At 38.4% G+C, this 15762-nt stretch overlaps 1 protein-coding gene across 8 annotated transcripts in view; it reads left to right on the forward strand.

The window, feature by feature from the left end:
* Positions 1 to 15762, forward strand: part of ANKRD17 (ankyrin repeat domain 17) — a 96749-nt gene that overhangs the window by 1998 nt on the left and 78989 nt on the right. The gene's annotated exons all lie outside the window — the stretch shown is intronic.

Consider the following 15762-nt stretch of genomic DNA (forward strand, 5'->3'; position numbering starts at 1 on the left):
CTGTGCTATCTAGCAGTTGTACAGGTAACTTGAAGAACTCTCTTGCTCTCCTCAACAGAGCCCGTGGAGTTTACTAAGGTGGTGTGTGGTGAAGGGATAAAGGCCCTCAAATGACTTAACGGATGTATCAGTTGATAGTTAAGCACTGAGATGAGTTGTATGTGACAGCAACCTTCAACAGACTTTGTGTAAAGTGAGGCTTATTGGCAGAATCACAGGCAGATTTATTTTGTGGTCCATAGCCATTCTTCCAAATGGTTCCTTATACTGACAGTTTTCAAATGGTATAGAGTGTATGACGTGACAAGAAAGGCAGAGGCAACCGAGGAATATATGTAGTCTTAGGTGAGGTGAGCCTTTGCTTATGTGCTGTGTCTTACCTAGCCATAGGTACCTATTTAATATGCTTTAAGACCTACAGAGAGATAAAAAAACAAATGATCATTAAACTGTCATGAGGCAGCAGAAGAATACTTCACTTTTTTTTTTCAGAACAACATGTTCTGTAGATACCGATAGCTGGGAAGGCAGTTTTGGCATCTGGAAGCTTCCATGATGTTTTTATCTTACTCATAGTGAGGGCTTTCTCAGTCTGGGTGGTCTGAGATTAAATATTAAGCAGGGGTAAGTAAGTGATAAACAAATTAATAAATACTGAGTTTATTAAGTTCAGGATAGCATACATTTTGTCATTTATCAGCTTCATTTATAATAATTCTTTCTTGATCATTCAGAGTGCTTGCAAAAAACTGTTCTAGTCTTTCTCCCAGTGACTTCAGGATCAAAAGATACAGCTTAGTAGAATATGTGCAGCTGAAATCACAGTTTTTAGGAATGTGAACGTGAGGATGGCCTGATTAATGGAGCAGAGAATCTAACTTCAAAGTAGTTCCCAGCAGCTCCTGGGGAGGAAATGTGTTTTGAGTGTTCTCAACAAAAGGGAGTTTTCCTTGTCTGAAAGCAACCCGATGTTCTGCCTTTTAGAAGCTTTTATTTTTTTAAAAGAAAAGGTTTGTTTCTACTGTGAGATTTTTATTTGGGGTTTATATGGTTTTTTTTTTAGTTGAGACTTACTTGAGATGTGCATAGCTTGTGTGGCTTTCAGCAGTTGGATTTGTGGTCTTCTGACCACTGGCAGTCTGGAAGACACGTAAAATGGAAAGCACAAAGAAATCTAAGTTTATGGTTTTGCTGTAAATGGAAACTATTGTGGAAACACTGCATAAGATGGTGTTCCCTCCCAACCATTCAATTCATTATCTCTGTCAACTTAAGACAGTTTGTCTTAGGCTATTTTTTGCCCTTCCCATGCTTAATACATTAAGACTTCTCTAATCTCTGAAGTGAAGTACTTCTAGATTTGACTACTAGTGAGACACCTTCTAAAAATCAGGAGCACAGTAGCAACAAGTCAAAGGAGTTATAATTGGAAACCCAGCAGATATTAAATCACAAAAACCCCATGAGTGGAAAGACATTGTTTGGCGTAGTTGTTGCTGAGCTGATGGAATGGAATAAAAAGTTGTAATCAGATGTTTTCATCTCGGCCTGTTTCCAAACTCCATTAGATCTTGGTGTAGAAGCATAGGCACTGGATAGAACTTTGGGAGAAGTTAAATTGAAATTTCATACCAACAACTTCATGAGCTCCTACTACAGTGTTCATGGCAACCTCCAAGGGTGCTTTTGAAATGACAGCAAATTGCTGCTTGTCAAACAAATAAGACTCTAGGTAGTGCGGTCCAGTATTGTCTGTAAGTGGCAAATTGCCTTTTCCCTAACCACCAGTTAATAAAAAAATGGCAACTCTTTTCAGTACACAGGAAAAGGAACCTTAAGGTAGGAGAAAAATGACAATAGAGGTTGCATACTGGGGGAGGTCAGGTGCATGCTTCCTGACAGAATTCTGGCCTTAGTTTATGAAGGATCACATAAAACAGGCAAAATTGTTCAGTTTTCACAGAGGTAGTCTCTTAAGCTGTTTAAGGAACTGTATTGTTAAATAGGACTGCAGTGGTGCTTCGATTGGGTGATAACTCACAGAGTTTGCGTTCGGTGCAGTGACACATGGAAAATTTAATCGGTTGATGTGTTAGATGTTTAAGGGTGAGATGAAGGTGCATCTTTGCTCTCGATCAGAATTGTATGAGGAGTGTCATTGAAGAAGACTATAGTCTTGGACCAGTCTATTCATTGCATCCGTAATGGGAAGCTGCTTTTACTTTTTAGGGAGCTTTGTACAGTGTACCGTGAACCCCCCGTTTAGCATGGCTTATTAATGATATGTATGTATGTGAAAACAAATATGAAGAAAGCTGCCTGTCAAATTTGTGCCTACGGTCAAGTCAAAGGTCTGTCTTCCGAGCTGCTTAAAAGAATGATTTTCAGGATGTGAATCAAAAAAAAAAAAAAAAAAAAATGTGGGGGATCAGGAAGGAGCAGGTTAGTTGAATAAAAGCTGACATATAATGTGAAGCTTGGGAACATTATTATTGTTTGGGAACTTTATAATTTGGTGTTTTTTTGGTGAAAATATGATTTAGCGGTTCCTCTGAACAGGCTCAGATAAAAAACCATAAATGTACAGGTTTCTTGAAAGTGTTCTTGGGTGTACTGATTTTGTTAAAGATTGGTCTTCAATAAATAGTGAAGTAGTGCAAAAAATGAGCAAGTCATAGTAGCAAGTTGCTACTTAAAAATCTGGTGTCCGGAGTGCATTAAGGCTTCTCCTACTAAACACAGAAAGGTTTAATTGTACAATAAAATCTGTTTACAAGCTTGTTTCAAGTCTTTGAACTTACAGGATGTTTGCTGCTGGCAGTGAAGTTTATAATTGCTTTTCCTAATACTGTATCCATTTTAGGAGTTTGTAAGTTCAGTTTTCTCCTTAAGCAAAAAGTCTCACGATGATTAGATGTAGATCAGTCTAGGATTTGTGCGTGTTTCTTTCTGTTCTCTCTTTCATATGATTTTTCTGACTGGTATAGTTTGTTGCTGGACTCTCATATGATGTCCAAATTAGCTTTCCTAAACATAATCCTTAATAATGTTAGCTATACCTGAAAGCACTGACCTATGCAAAGGGTGTTTTTGAGATGTTTTCGCTGTTTCTTAAGCATTCTTGTTTTTACTTGGGCCTTGTAGCTGCTGTAAATAAGAGTTCATTTTTGTTTTTTCAGCTCAATTGAATTAGTCATTGAATTGAACTAGTAAGATGAAGTAAATAAAACAACAGAATACCACCGGTCCTCTAAAATTTCTTCATGCAGAAGCAGCTACTCTTCTTTAGCTTTACATATAAGGTGTTAATCTGAAAATTTGGGTTTACTGGTGTCATTTCAAGAGCATCATGGGCACATGGTTGTAATACTTAAATTGTAAAAGGCTTTAACAGCTTAACTGTTAAAGCAAGCTGTTGATTTGAAACGCTGAATTTATTTTATTTTTTTTAATCCCAGCTGACTGACTTAAAATCCTGGGATAAGGCCTTTGGATTCTTCAGGGCTGCTGAAAGGCCAGTATGCCTCGCCTGGCTGCTGTACGATACATTCTCTGTACTACCATTACTTTCATCTCCTTGTGTCTTCAAATATGGGACTGAACATGCAAGTAACTGGGCTCTGTCCTTGTTAGTGTGTGACACCCTGTTGTATATATAGTTCAGTCTTGTGTTCTGCTGTGTTGGTTATACTGTAATTGTTTTCTTTCTGTCTACTTTGACAGTTTTTTGCCTGTATTGTTTTGTTTCTTCCCTTCAAAAGAAGAACTAACAGTGAAATCCGTTAGGGAAAAAAACAAAATTCTGTAAGACCTAAGGCAATTTTGTCATTTTCCTCATCAGTATAGTTACTACAATGTATAGCTTTGTATAGCAATAATTACCTGACATCAGTTCAACTGATGTGACTGAAAAAGCAGGTGAGCCGCAGCAGGGTCTGTGGCAGCCGCCTTTTCCATCTGTAGCATGAACCTTGTCATGACACTTCAGAAGCACCAGTTCTCACCTCAGTGTTACGTATTCCCAACACAGATCCTGCTCTTAGAGAAACCATTTTAACTGCATTGGTGCTACAGGCGAGATCCTTGTTTTATCTTGCATGAGGGATATGGTAAGTATGATGTAATACAACTGTCAAGAGTTAGCAGCCATTAATTGTCTCATCTGAAGATGAGTAGAACTTAGGGATGGCCTGGAAGTGCGAAAGGATGTTTCTCAAAAATCCCTGAAAATAACAAGGCTGTTCATAGGTGAATCCTGCAACCAAGTTTCACAGTAGTGAAATCTTCACCAAAAACGTTTAACATCCCTCCCTTATTGTTCCCTAGACTGGGTTCCAGCAAAATCAGTCTGGAAAACCAGAATAATGATTTGGCTGGCTTTGCTATTCCCTGCTAACCACCTTTCAGTCATTACTGGCACCACCCTATAGCTGAGATGACTAGCATATGCCCCCTTATCTGAGGGAGTTAGGTTACTAGGAATTCATACGCTAGTTAGGAGATGGAGTGTACTGTGAACTGGCTGAGGTGGTAAGCAAAGATTTAAGTAGTGTCTGTATGTGCATGGCAAAGAGCCTAGGTATGCAGAGCTGATAAATGGTGTCTGTTTAGACGTAGTGCTTATTTTTTTTTAAAAAAATCTTACAGAGTTTTTCTGTCTGATCTACTTAATTGAAGTTAGTGAATAACTGGGTTTAAAAAGAAGCCCCCTGCATAAAATGCCCACTGCAGAAGGTGGAGTTAGGTACTGGTGGCGCCACGTGAATTTGTTTACTTCCTCAGATACTTCTTCAGGAAATTTCCTTATAAACATAATTCCTGTGTGCAGGCTAGAGCCAAACACACCATATTTTCAGTTAGTAATTTAGTTCTTTAAAGATAATGATTTCTATGAAAGAGATTTAGCTGAGAGAATTTCCTCATCTGTCAACTTTGAAGGCAAATGGGATTATGTATGTGTTTTTTCTCTATCTGTTTTGAAAATGAAACTATTTGTGCTTATTTAGGTTATAGCTGATTTGGAAATTGGATTTAGGAATTGAAAAATCAGTACTGCAGATCCAAGATAAGTAAGAGAGCTTTGTTTCCAAGGTTAAAGAAACAAACCTGTTTAACGTAAAAAAAAAAAAAAAAAAAACACCAAAAAAACCCAAACAACTTTTATAATAGTATTTTAGGCCATTTGAGCAGAATCTGTGGCTGCCTTGGTAGACATGCTGTTTGGTAGCACATGGTATGGCATTTTTGGTGACTAAGTTGTAATAACATCTTGAAGATGTGCTGTATCTGTAGAGCTTCTGTGGGACTTTTTTGTTATGTCAATAACTTTTGATGTTGCAAGAAAGGGTATTAATGGTGTGGGTGGAAAAGGGCTTAATGCTAGCAAGTGGTTTGTATAAGGTCACTTAACTAACATATATATGTAGGGGAAAAAGTCTTCCTTAACGTGTGGTTAGCCTTACCAGTGAATGCAAATATGTCGTGGTGTTAGTGTGTGAATTCTGGTGACCTCTATGCAGTCATTGTGCAGTGTTGACAGGAATATTTGGGGAAAAAAAAAATTGCTTGACCAGTGAAGGGCAGCATTTCCTCTGTTTTGACTAAGCAGTTAGTGCTTTGGGTTAATCAGTACTCAGAGAGGTTATCTTAGTGTTCCAGATGTTTTTCAGCCACTTCCCCTCCATATGCAATCCTAAGCTCATAACTATCTGAAGAGTTAAAGCCATGTGGAGGTGTTACTTAACTGTTGTGTCACCTTATTTTCACATTAAGTAATAGTTGTATACCAGGCTAAAAATCAGCCACGAAACCAAGTGTGTCTTCAGTATATCTTTCTTGGTGCTTGCAGTATTTTCTTTTAGGCTGAACGTTGTAATTAGGATGATTTTGTTTGTGTTACCCAAAGGAGTTTTTGACAAATTGAAATTACTGGTGTTTGATGTGCAGGTGTGTTCCTCTGCTGTGTTTTAGCTGAATCCTCAAATCTTTGGAGTATAATGGTGTATTCTAGGAAATGAGCTGAAATAAGCCTTATTATTTTTTTTCCCTGTCCCACCCCAATATCTTAGGTCTTCGTGGTGTTAATCATCTGTAATCGATAATGTGTCCAAATACGCAGCTGTTCAGATGCTAGAAAGCAGAGCTAGAAACAAGTATGCATTTTTAAGTAGTATGATGAAATGTCGCTATTTAGAATATCAGGTTGGGGTTTTGGCCTCCATTCTCCTCCAGTTCAACTTGAAACAGTTGACAAGTTTCTGGATTCCTTTTTTGTTAGGTTAAAATTAAAGGCACCTTTCGCACAGTAATTTGACTTCTTTCTACTGCTAAGGAGGCTAACCTTGTATTTGAGTTCAGGTTTGTTTCCCCTTGCCCTAATAAAAAAAAAAAAAAAAAAATGGTTGTTTCTAAGCCTGTACATCTGCCCTTTGCAGGAACTGTTTTGTGGATCACAGCTTCAGCAGAAGGGGAACATCTGAAACCTCTCTCTAGGGCAGGGAGTGATTCAGAGATAAGTGGAGGAAGGTTGTCTTTATCCTCCCAGTTTTTCCCACACACAGAACAGAACTAAACACTTTGTTTAAGGAGAAGCTGGAGGTCCCTAGTACATCTGTGTCTGGCAGGTATCTGGTGACTCACGTGTTTTCCTGTCCCTGAGTTTACCAATTCAGAACTACAGGTATTTCTTTCCTTTTGTTCAGTTTTGTCCTGAAATGCTTTGGCAGCAGAGTTTTCCTTTTTATGCTGTTCTGCAGGTGTGAATTGTTCTCCTCCACAGAATGGTGAACAATGCTTTAATGAAGATTAAAATTTAAAGTCATGATGTGACTTAGGTTTTTTTTTCCTCAAGTACTTGGTGTTGTTCAGCCTCTCTGTCAGCGTGGGTTCTAATCCCACTGAAGTTGGGGGAATTGGGCTTGTAGGAAGGTTGCAGTGAGCACACTGCCAAAAAGAAAAAAAGGCATTCATTGCTCCTCCCAGCCACTTGAGAAATGATCTTGCTGAAAAAACCTCAGCAACAGAGAAAGCATGTTTACAGTTGATCAATTCCTTGATCCAGTTTGTCAGGCAGTCACATAAGAGCTTGTGCTGACACAGCGAAGAGCCAGGAACTTGGGCAGGGAGGAGGGATGAGGACTGCCTTTTTTGGTGGAACTATTCATTTAAATGCCTGTCAAAGAAACACTTGCATTGTCTTTGAGGACTCGAATTGTTAAGAATGGTACAGCTCTCTGAGAATTTTTGTATTAAAGGGCAATGTAGTCCTCTTGACACTTCCTTTGAATCTTCTATTTGAAAGTGGCTGGCACAGTCCTGGAAAGATAAATCATGCAGAATTTTTTTTTTTTTTTTTTTTTGCATGGAACTTTAAAACTTGAAAGCTTCTTGAGATAAAATCAGCACTGAGTTTTTTTTGTCTCTAGTATTTGTTAAGGTTCTTAAAACCAGTGTATTAAGGATAGGGAGAAAGAGAGGAACAAAGTAGTATTTTCTTAAAACGTTGCTGCACTTCTGAGTATTGCCATCACCGCTTTTGTGTCATTTAGTGTAGTGCAGCAAAGGAGTCACTTTGTACACTGACTACCATAAAATAGTCATAAGGCACAATTGTGATCAGTATGGTAATTGTAATACAAATAACCAATCTAGTTTAAAGGAAAAGAGCACTTTAAATGTAACAGCATGCTAGATAGATGAACATATGCCTTCTGTCCATCTCAGTCACTAACAGAAGTGAAAGCTGGCATAACAGCATGCTGGTATTTTTGTGAAGCATCAGCTTGATAAAGGATCTCAGTGATAAATATAGTGTCAAACTTTATGTGCTAAACTTTGAAAGAAGGCTTTTCTGAACCCTGCGTGTGGGGGAAATGTTTATGCTTCTCTGTAAAATCTCTCTGCATGTACTTGTGTCTGAGTTGAGGTGTGTTTTTTAGAAACATGCTAGTACGTGCATAGAAGCTGGGTTCTGCAAAAATATTTAGGGTATGGGATGGCATAAAGTGATGACTTGCCCTGATAGCTTACCTCTGCCAAAAGGAGGGGAGCCTCTTCCTCTGAGCTCTGCCTGGCTGTGCATTTACACTGCTTATGTTTTGCCAGCTATCTCTCTAGCTGGTCACTGGCCTGTGACCTGTCTGAGAGGTGGTAAAGTGGCTATGAAGGGGGAAGGGAGAGAGAGCTGTGTGGAGCTTTTTGTTCAGTTGGGGTTTTTTTGAGTCTGGAACTGAGGTGTTATATCAGCTCAGGACATTGTGTAGTTCACCTGTGTGGGACTTCATATACCCTCTTTAGCCGAGCACTGATGAAACAGCTCTGCCAAGTGCACGGTTTGTTATGAAACTTGATATGGATGCTAATTCCTCCTGTACTTTGAAACTGTTGTGTGCTGATCTGTCCCAGCATCGTTTAGTTATGTCAGCCAAAACCTCAGTTAGGTTGCAAATCTCTTTCCCTTTGGTAATTTTACCAGTGTTACTGGTTCTGAAGAAGTGTGTGAAGTAGTGCCACCTAGTAAGTGCTTCCTTGAGTGAGTTAGACTTGAAATAAGGTTAGTAGTAGTACTCCCAATGAACTTAATTTTAAAAAAAGTATTTTTGCATCAAACCCCCCCACCTAAATGTTTTCAAGAAAGGCAGATGTCTTTGGTGGTGGCTTTCATTGTAATCCAGAGATGGGTATTGCAGCGAATGCAGTCTTTCCAAACCATTGGAATACTTGTTAATAGAAATAATTTGAGCAACTGATTTTGTAACAGAAGTATTGTGCGCACAGTCTGGGACATATTTAAATTTTTAACTTTTTGTGAACTGCCAATGGTATTGCTAAATTTTTTTCATAGTAAAATAGTTCCTTTAGGCTCCATGTGTATGATTTAATTTAAATGCTCAGGGAGAGGGAGAGGTTCTGCTATGGGAGAAGGGTGCACGTATGTTGGGTTGAAAGGAGACCTCAACCACACCTGTCAGGCTGGTGAGTTGTCCAACTATGGTTTTGAAAACTGATGAAGGTTTTTTGGTTTTGGACTCTTGAAAGACTTCAGAGTTAGTCTTGGGTTAAAATCATGTGAGTGCATCTTGAATTGACAAGGGCAGGAGTTTGTGAGTTAATTGTTTTATCTTTCTTTTGGTAATCTGAAATAAACTGAACCTGGAATTTTATTTCTGAAGACCCAACAAAGAAGAGATGGGGAACAGGAGGTGTTGAACTCCAGTGAACAAGCAGTGTTCAGCTAGAAGTTGGAGCTGGTTCAGCTATACTGGTAGTAAATGCTGTGAGTTCTGCTGTGGTGTCCCCAGTCTGTCTCGATCTTCAAAGTAACTTCAGATGAAACAGGAGTTGAACAACCATATTAAAAGAATATAGAGCACTCAAAAGTCTCTCACTGTTTTTATTCAGTTTTTCTTTCTTTAGCCTTTCCGAACAGCTTGCTCTCTGTTCCAATCTTGGTGTCAGTGTCAATGAAGAGACCAAGTTTTCTAGCTGTTGTAGTCCATGAACTTAAAGATGTCAGCTAAATTACTCTGATTATAGAGAGCTTTGTAAAAGAAAGAAACACGAAGTACATTGTTACAAGTCCTGCTTTTTTCCATAGCAGTTAGGATAGGTCTCAATCTGATACTAACCAAGTCCAAATTCATTACAAACAGCCTACCTGAATGTAGAGCTGTTGAAAAAACTATCTTGTTCACAGCTGGGAAAAGGGTAACAAGGGACATCCCGAGCCAGCAGATCCTGGATTAGAATTTGACATGGAAATACTTTATATCAATGTCCACTTAAATGGATTGTTATGCATAGAACAAAATGATGAAATAGGCCACTTAAAAAGGAGGAGGAGACTGTACTAGAAAGTGACTTTTTCTGGTTGAAGGTTTCCTAACTTTGCAGGGAATATATTGGCGCTTAAACTATTCAAGAACTTCCAGTGGCTTACTGCTGTTACCTGCAAAAAGTGCTCTGATTTAAAACATTAGACAAGTTCCGATGTACATTAATGTAAGCTGAATGATTGAACAACTGGAAATAAGGAACTAGCTTCCTGCATGTTACATTCAGTCCTTTTTATGGTTACTGAGTGTTATGTTTTTTGTTCATTGTGTTCTGCGAGTATGTAGCCAAAATTGCCAAAAATATATTGTGTTACAGCAGGTATAAGAGAAAGTGTCTGTATTTGGGAGCTTGCATACCAATAAAGAGCAACTTCTCCTGAAGTAGACATGTTCTCCTACTTGCATATCAAATACAGTGCACAGATAGAGCATATGTTAAATGTGAATGGTTTTGACCTTGTGCTCAAATTTTCGCATAATAATGTGAAGATACCTTGGATTAGTACCTATCTTGGAATTCATGAGGTGTAACTATGAATGTTTTTGGACTGTACGTGACTCCTACATGTGAGAAATTATTACGCTGTTTAGAGGCTACTCAGATGGTGCATACATTAAACAGAGTTTTCCTGTCACCAATATTTCACATGTGGAATGAGAAAGGAATATATTCTAATTTGTTTGAAGAATCATCCTTGCTGTCCCAAATCATTGTCTTTTCTGAACGTATTCTGTGTCTTACTTGTGTTTAGCCCAAAATCAGATTTCTTCAGTGCATTGGAAGTTCTTAGACTAAAGACATGGAACATAGTATAACCCAGTGGAAACATGGACTACTTGAAGTGGAGAACTTAAATGAAGTTCTCTTACAGAAAGCTCCCCTCAGACAAAAATTTGTGTCAGTAATCTTACATTTCTGATGAAAAACCCCTTTAAAATGCTTATGTAATGCTATGTAAATTAGTCTCGCTTGTGCAGCTTTGTGTTAGTTGTGTTTGAATTGGCATTGGGCAATTCCTCTGTGGCAAAGTCATAGAGGCTCCCCTAGTACAAGAGAAAATGCACTGAACAAGCGAGAAGGCCGAGCTGCAGCAATGTATCTTGACACAGTTGCTTTTTTATGATGTTCTAGTTTATCTTTTCTTCAGGGCAGTGCTATAGATGTGTAAAGAGATTTTCTTTCCTCCTTTTTCCATGCTTAGATTTGCCTTACGGCATTGAGATCCAAAATCCTAGGGCTGATGTAAGCGCTTAATGGGGAAGAGGGCTCTGTGCCGATGAGAAGGTCTTGCTCTGTGCCAGAATGCTGCTTCCTTTCTAGACTAGAAAACTCTGCTTTGATGTCACTTTCATTTAGACGTAGATGAAGACTTTTTTTGCATTGTGCATCTACCTCTGTTTAGAAATTAATGGTGTAAGGATAAGAGGCTGCTAGTAGAATTTAAGACTATGAATTTATGACTTGAGTGTTGCAGTCTTACTTTAGACAGAGCAAGCTTTTGGTGTCCCTTGTCTTAGAGTTCCTGGAAGAAGTGCTATAAGCTGAATGCTTTTGCTTTGAGTTTGTATGCACTGTTGGTGATTCCTTATAGTTTCCTTACCTTCCTGGCATTAGGTTGCAAACTTTTTCAAACTTTTTTTTTCACTTGTGGAAGTGATTGATTTTGTTTTATTTTTTTTTTTTTACTGACCCTTGAACGAGAAATCTTCAGTGAAATGGTACTGCAGTGTGAATGTTGAAATCCCCCAGCTGTTACTCAGAGGAGATACTATCTATTTGGAAAGGGTTTTCTGAATATAGAGTCATCATCTTCCCTGATCCCACCAGAACCTGCTAGCTCATGCAAGCTGACAAGCTAGTGTAGTGCTTCTGTTAAGGGAGGACAGATCTGTGAAGGGAACTGGGCAGCGTTATTCCATCAGACAGGTCGTAAACATCTGAGCCTGTCAACAGTCCATCTCTAAAGCTTTTTAGTTTTATGCATTCTTTTAAATTGACATTAAAAGCTCAGGATGTGTTTATCTTGGCACTTTCAAAGGTAGTTAAGTACAGACACCTTTCAAAAATAGTAGTTTCCTTGGAGCTGTGGAAAACCTAGGTCTCAAGAATACCATGTTAAGGCCTCTAAGGAATAGAATTTCATCCTCTCCAGCCTTTATATGCTTACCAAAAGGAGTAGCACCAGATCACCGAATGTGGCAGAAGGGTCTCACTGCTGCCCTAGGCCAAGTGAAGAATATGGTGGACAGAAATGAAAGATCTGTGTTGGGAGAAAGCTTAATTTTTGTGTGGAATGTAATCTTGGACAGTAAAAAAAAGTTTTACATAGTTGTTACGGAATAAAAATACATGGATTTGTTACAGAAGTTTCTCTATCTGTGGGAGGTAACAGAGCTGAAACAAGGGTGGTGTGATAGTAAAGATGGGCAGCAAAGATCATCATGTGATTGTAAAACTCATTGAATGCTCCACTGCAGTTTATCGCAGAAAAGTCTGAAATGTGCAGAAAGAGACACAGAATTTAAGGATAAGGGAATAAAAAGAAAATAGAGTATGTGTTTAAAACTCGTAGTTTTTTATCTGTTTTTATCCGGTTAGAGCCAGTCATCCCTGTGCACCCCCACCCCAATAATAAGAATTAAAGGAAGAAAGTAGATTTCTTTGATTTGAAATACACTAAAGCACCTACCTGAAGGATGCTGGAAATTTAGTCGGGCTGACAACTGCGGTGGTGCGATTGCTGTAAGAATTGAAGAAAAAGAAAGCAATATACTATGTGAAAATAGAAAAAGCAGATGAGGGTCATGACTTAAGATGGTTCCTGAGGTTTGGTTTTGGACTGATTTGATTTTATGTAATCACTAACCACTGAGGATCAGGAGTAAGGAGTTTGATGAATTTGGAGAGAGAAGCTGAAACAGTAGGTTTAAAGCTCATTTTTTTGTATTGACATACAACTAAGGGAACTTTAAAGAACTGCACCAAGTAATGACTGATGCAAACTACTAAGAAGTAGAGGTCCTGCAAAAATTTTGTGGTGTAACAGCATTTTTGTATTAAAAAAAAAAAAAAGAGTTGATACGAGAACTAGCAGAGAACAACATGTTTAGTGTCTTAGTGATTATCTGAACTAGCTAATGATATGATGGAGAGATGAAAGGTCTATGCACAGGTAGGGATGTAGTTCCTAATGAAGGTTGATAAATACTACTGCAATTTTATAAGGCAGTGAGCTTATCTGGAGTAATGTGTACCCTTAGGGGTGTCTGTCTGGGGAAACATTCAGTTCTGACTTAGTTGCAGAGGTTTTTGAAAAACTGTTTTTACTTTCAGAGCAGATAGGAAGAACTTGGCTCAGTCCAGCAAAATGAATGTCGGTAGGAGTATCATCACTCTCTCTAAAAAAAGGAAGAAATGGACCCAATGCAAAGCCGAAAGCTAGTATTAGCAGAAGGAGGAAGAAATGTACATCAGGTGGTGGATAATTCTAGTGTGTCATTTTGAGTTGTTTACATGTTAGTGTGTCTCCCAATTAAGTTAGGTTTCTTGCCCTTTTTTTTTTCCTTTTCCCTGTCTTATCTTTAAGGTAATTTTGGTGAGTGCATATTCTTTAATACAGTAACTGCATCTGTTTTCAAGGAACACTGGCTTCCTAGATTTTTTATGATGTTGTTGCATTCAAAGTGCTGTTTTGGTGATCCACTTCTGCAGCCTCTAAGGCAGAATAAAGAAAAGTCCAGACTAGAAAAGGTCATCTCTTCAGCCGGCGATGACTTGTGAAGACATCTGATGGATTTTTGGTTGATTATTCTGGAGATAATTTCTTGTCTTAGACATGTGTTTTGCTCTCCCCTTAAGCAGTAATAGGAGTGCTGTCCTAGTACTGATGATGAAGCTCAGGACAGAATCTACAATGGGTTGAATTCCTAGGTACTATACCACCACGTCCCCTGCTTTACTGCTGCTAACTTGGATGTGCTTCTTGGCAACTTAATCTTTCAAACACGAGTTTGAAGCAGCATTTGAAAAGCTATCTGAATATTACTTGCACCACTGAATGTTTCTCTTGCACATAAACAACTGCTTATGTATCTTATAATGGCTTTTTGTTTTGTGTTAAAGAGGAGTTTTGGTCATTTGAAAGTTTTAATGGTGGAATTTTCAACTTTATGGATTGAGTGTTCTGATTTCAGGGGTATTTCTAATCCATGGGAAATCTCAGTCCTCTCTCTGCAAGTGTATCCTGTCATATTCAACATGTTTAAATATATTTTGTGTGTGATAGATGCCTCTGTTTTTAAGGTAGTTCATGTGAAAATGGTGGGATTTTTGTCTCTTGGCACTCTACACTTACCAGAAAATTGCAATTTCACAAAATTTTGCCCGGAAACCCACCCTGGTTTTTGGCCTTAACTGTCTCAGAAACTTTTTGATTCTTGTGAGGTCATCTTGTTAGGACTGTGTACCTACTTCTGGAAAGAGAAATACCTGGGAAAGCCGTGCTGAAGGGGATAACTGAGTGATATTTTGTACTGTATTGAAGGGCTATTTTCAACTTCTTTTTCCCCATCTCAGAATTATTTGTTTTTTTAGTAATGAATGCACTTCATGGTTCTGCTGAATAAGGTGTTAGCATCCGTGTGGGATGCAGTTTAAACAACCCAACCTTGACACTGAGCTGTGTGACTGAAAACACACAAAAAAGTGTGTTTATATGCTTTGGGACAGTTGGTGACCAGTACTGCTTGATCAGCTGTAAATAGATAACAATGTGCTTTTGTGATATAAGAGTGGGAATTGTCTGATCAATTGTTCAAATGCTTACATTTCTGGGTGCCAGAATCTGTTTTGGATCAATTGTTAAAATGGTTGCGTTTCAGGGTGATGTAATCTGAGAGATGCCTGTTCAAAATTCGTGGTGGCCTGTGGTACTAGAATATTGAAATAATCTTCTTAAAAACTGTCGACTAGCTCTTGGGCATTTATAGCTCTGCTATGTACTTCATCCTGGATGAATGACTGTGCTCTTTCAGATACTTTTATTCTCCCTTTGGTCAAATCATATGCTTTCCACTTAGTTACCAGTGCTGTATAGGAAACGTGGCATAGAGTAAACCGACCTTGATTTGTACTCATCGCTGGTGTTGGCTTTCACAGAATACTGTCTCAGGATTCCCTTTGGTCTAACATGCTTCAGCGTAGCTTGAAATAGGAATCTTTTTCCCCTTGTTTTTAAGCAGTGCTGTTCTAAGTTTGTCTCCTCGAGCTGCACTTCAAATGTTTACTCTCTCACCTTCTGTGTGGGGAACATAAGGGCTTTTCTCTGTTTTAGGCTTACAGAATGTAAGGGACCATAATAAGAAAACATGATGAATGTGCATGACTTGAATGGCTGCTTTGTTTTAAGGTACCACTTGTTCAGAAGAAAAAGCTGCTTTTTAGTAGTGGATAGTAATAGATGAGAGTACTGACTAGATCATGCCCTTCAGAGTAAGGCAAAATAAAGATGATATGCTTTCAAATAGAAGCTGAGATACTTCAAAAAGGTAACTTTTTTTTGGAAAAAAACAGCTAGTTCAAGTAATTCATAGAGCTGGACTTGGAAGCAAGGAACAAATGGATTTGTGTTCACCTTCGCAAAACTTCAAGATACATTTCCTGACCTGTGTTTAAAACCCACAATTGCACAGTAGAAATATGATGGAATTTAATCATAGACGTCTAAATAGGGTTTTCTTGTTTTCTTGTTGGTTGTTTTTTCCCCCGGATACCTCTTTTTTGTCTTGCAGGAACAGAACGGAAGCCTGCATTAAAGCCGTTATGTTTTACTGAAGATCTCATAGTGGTGTAAAATAAAGTGTTTGGAATGGACTTCTTGGAATTTGGTATTCCAGACTATAAATTTTTGTCAAGTAGTGAATGTCATTT

Source organism: Strix aluco, chromosome 4 (assembly GCF_031877795.1).
Source record: "Strix aluco isolate bStrAlu1 chromosome 4, bStrAlu1.hap1, whole genome shotgun sequence".
In the NCBI taxonomy this organism is placed as follows: domain Eukaryota; kingdom Metazoa; phylum Chordata; class Aves; order Strigiformes; family Strigidae; genus Strix; species Strix aluco.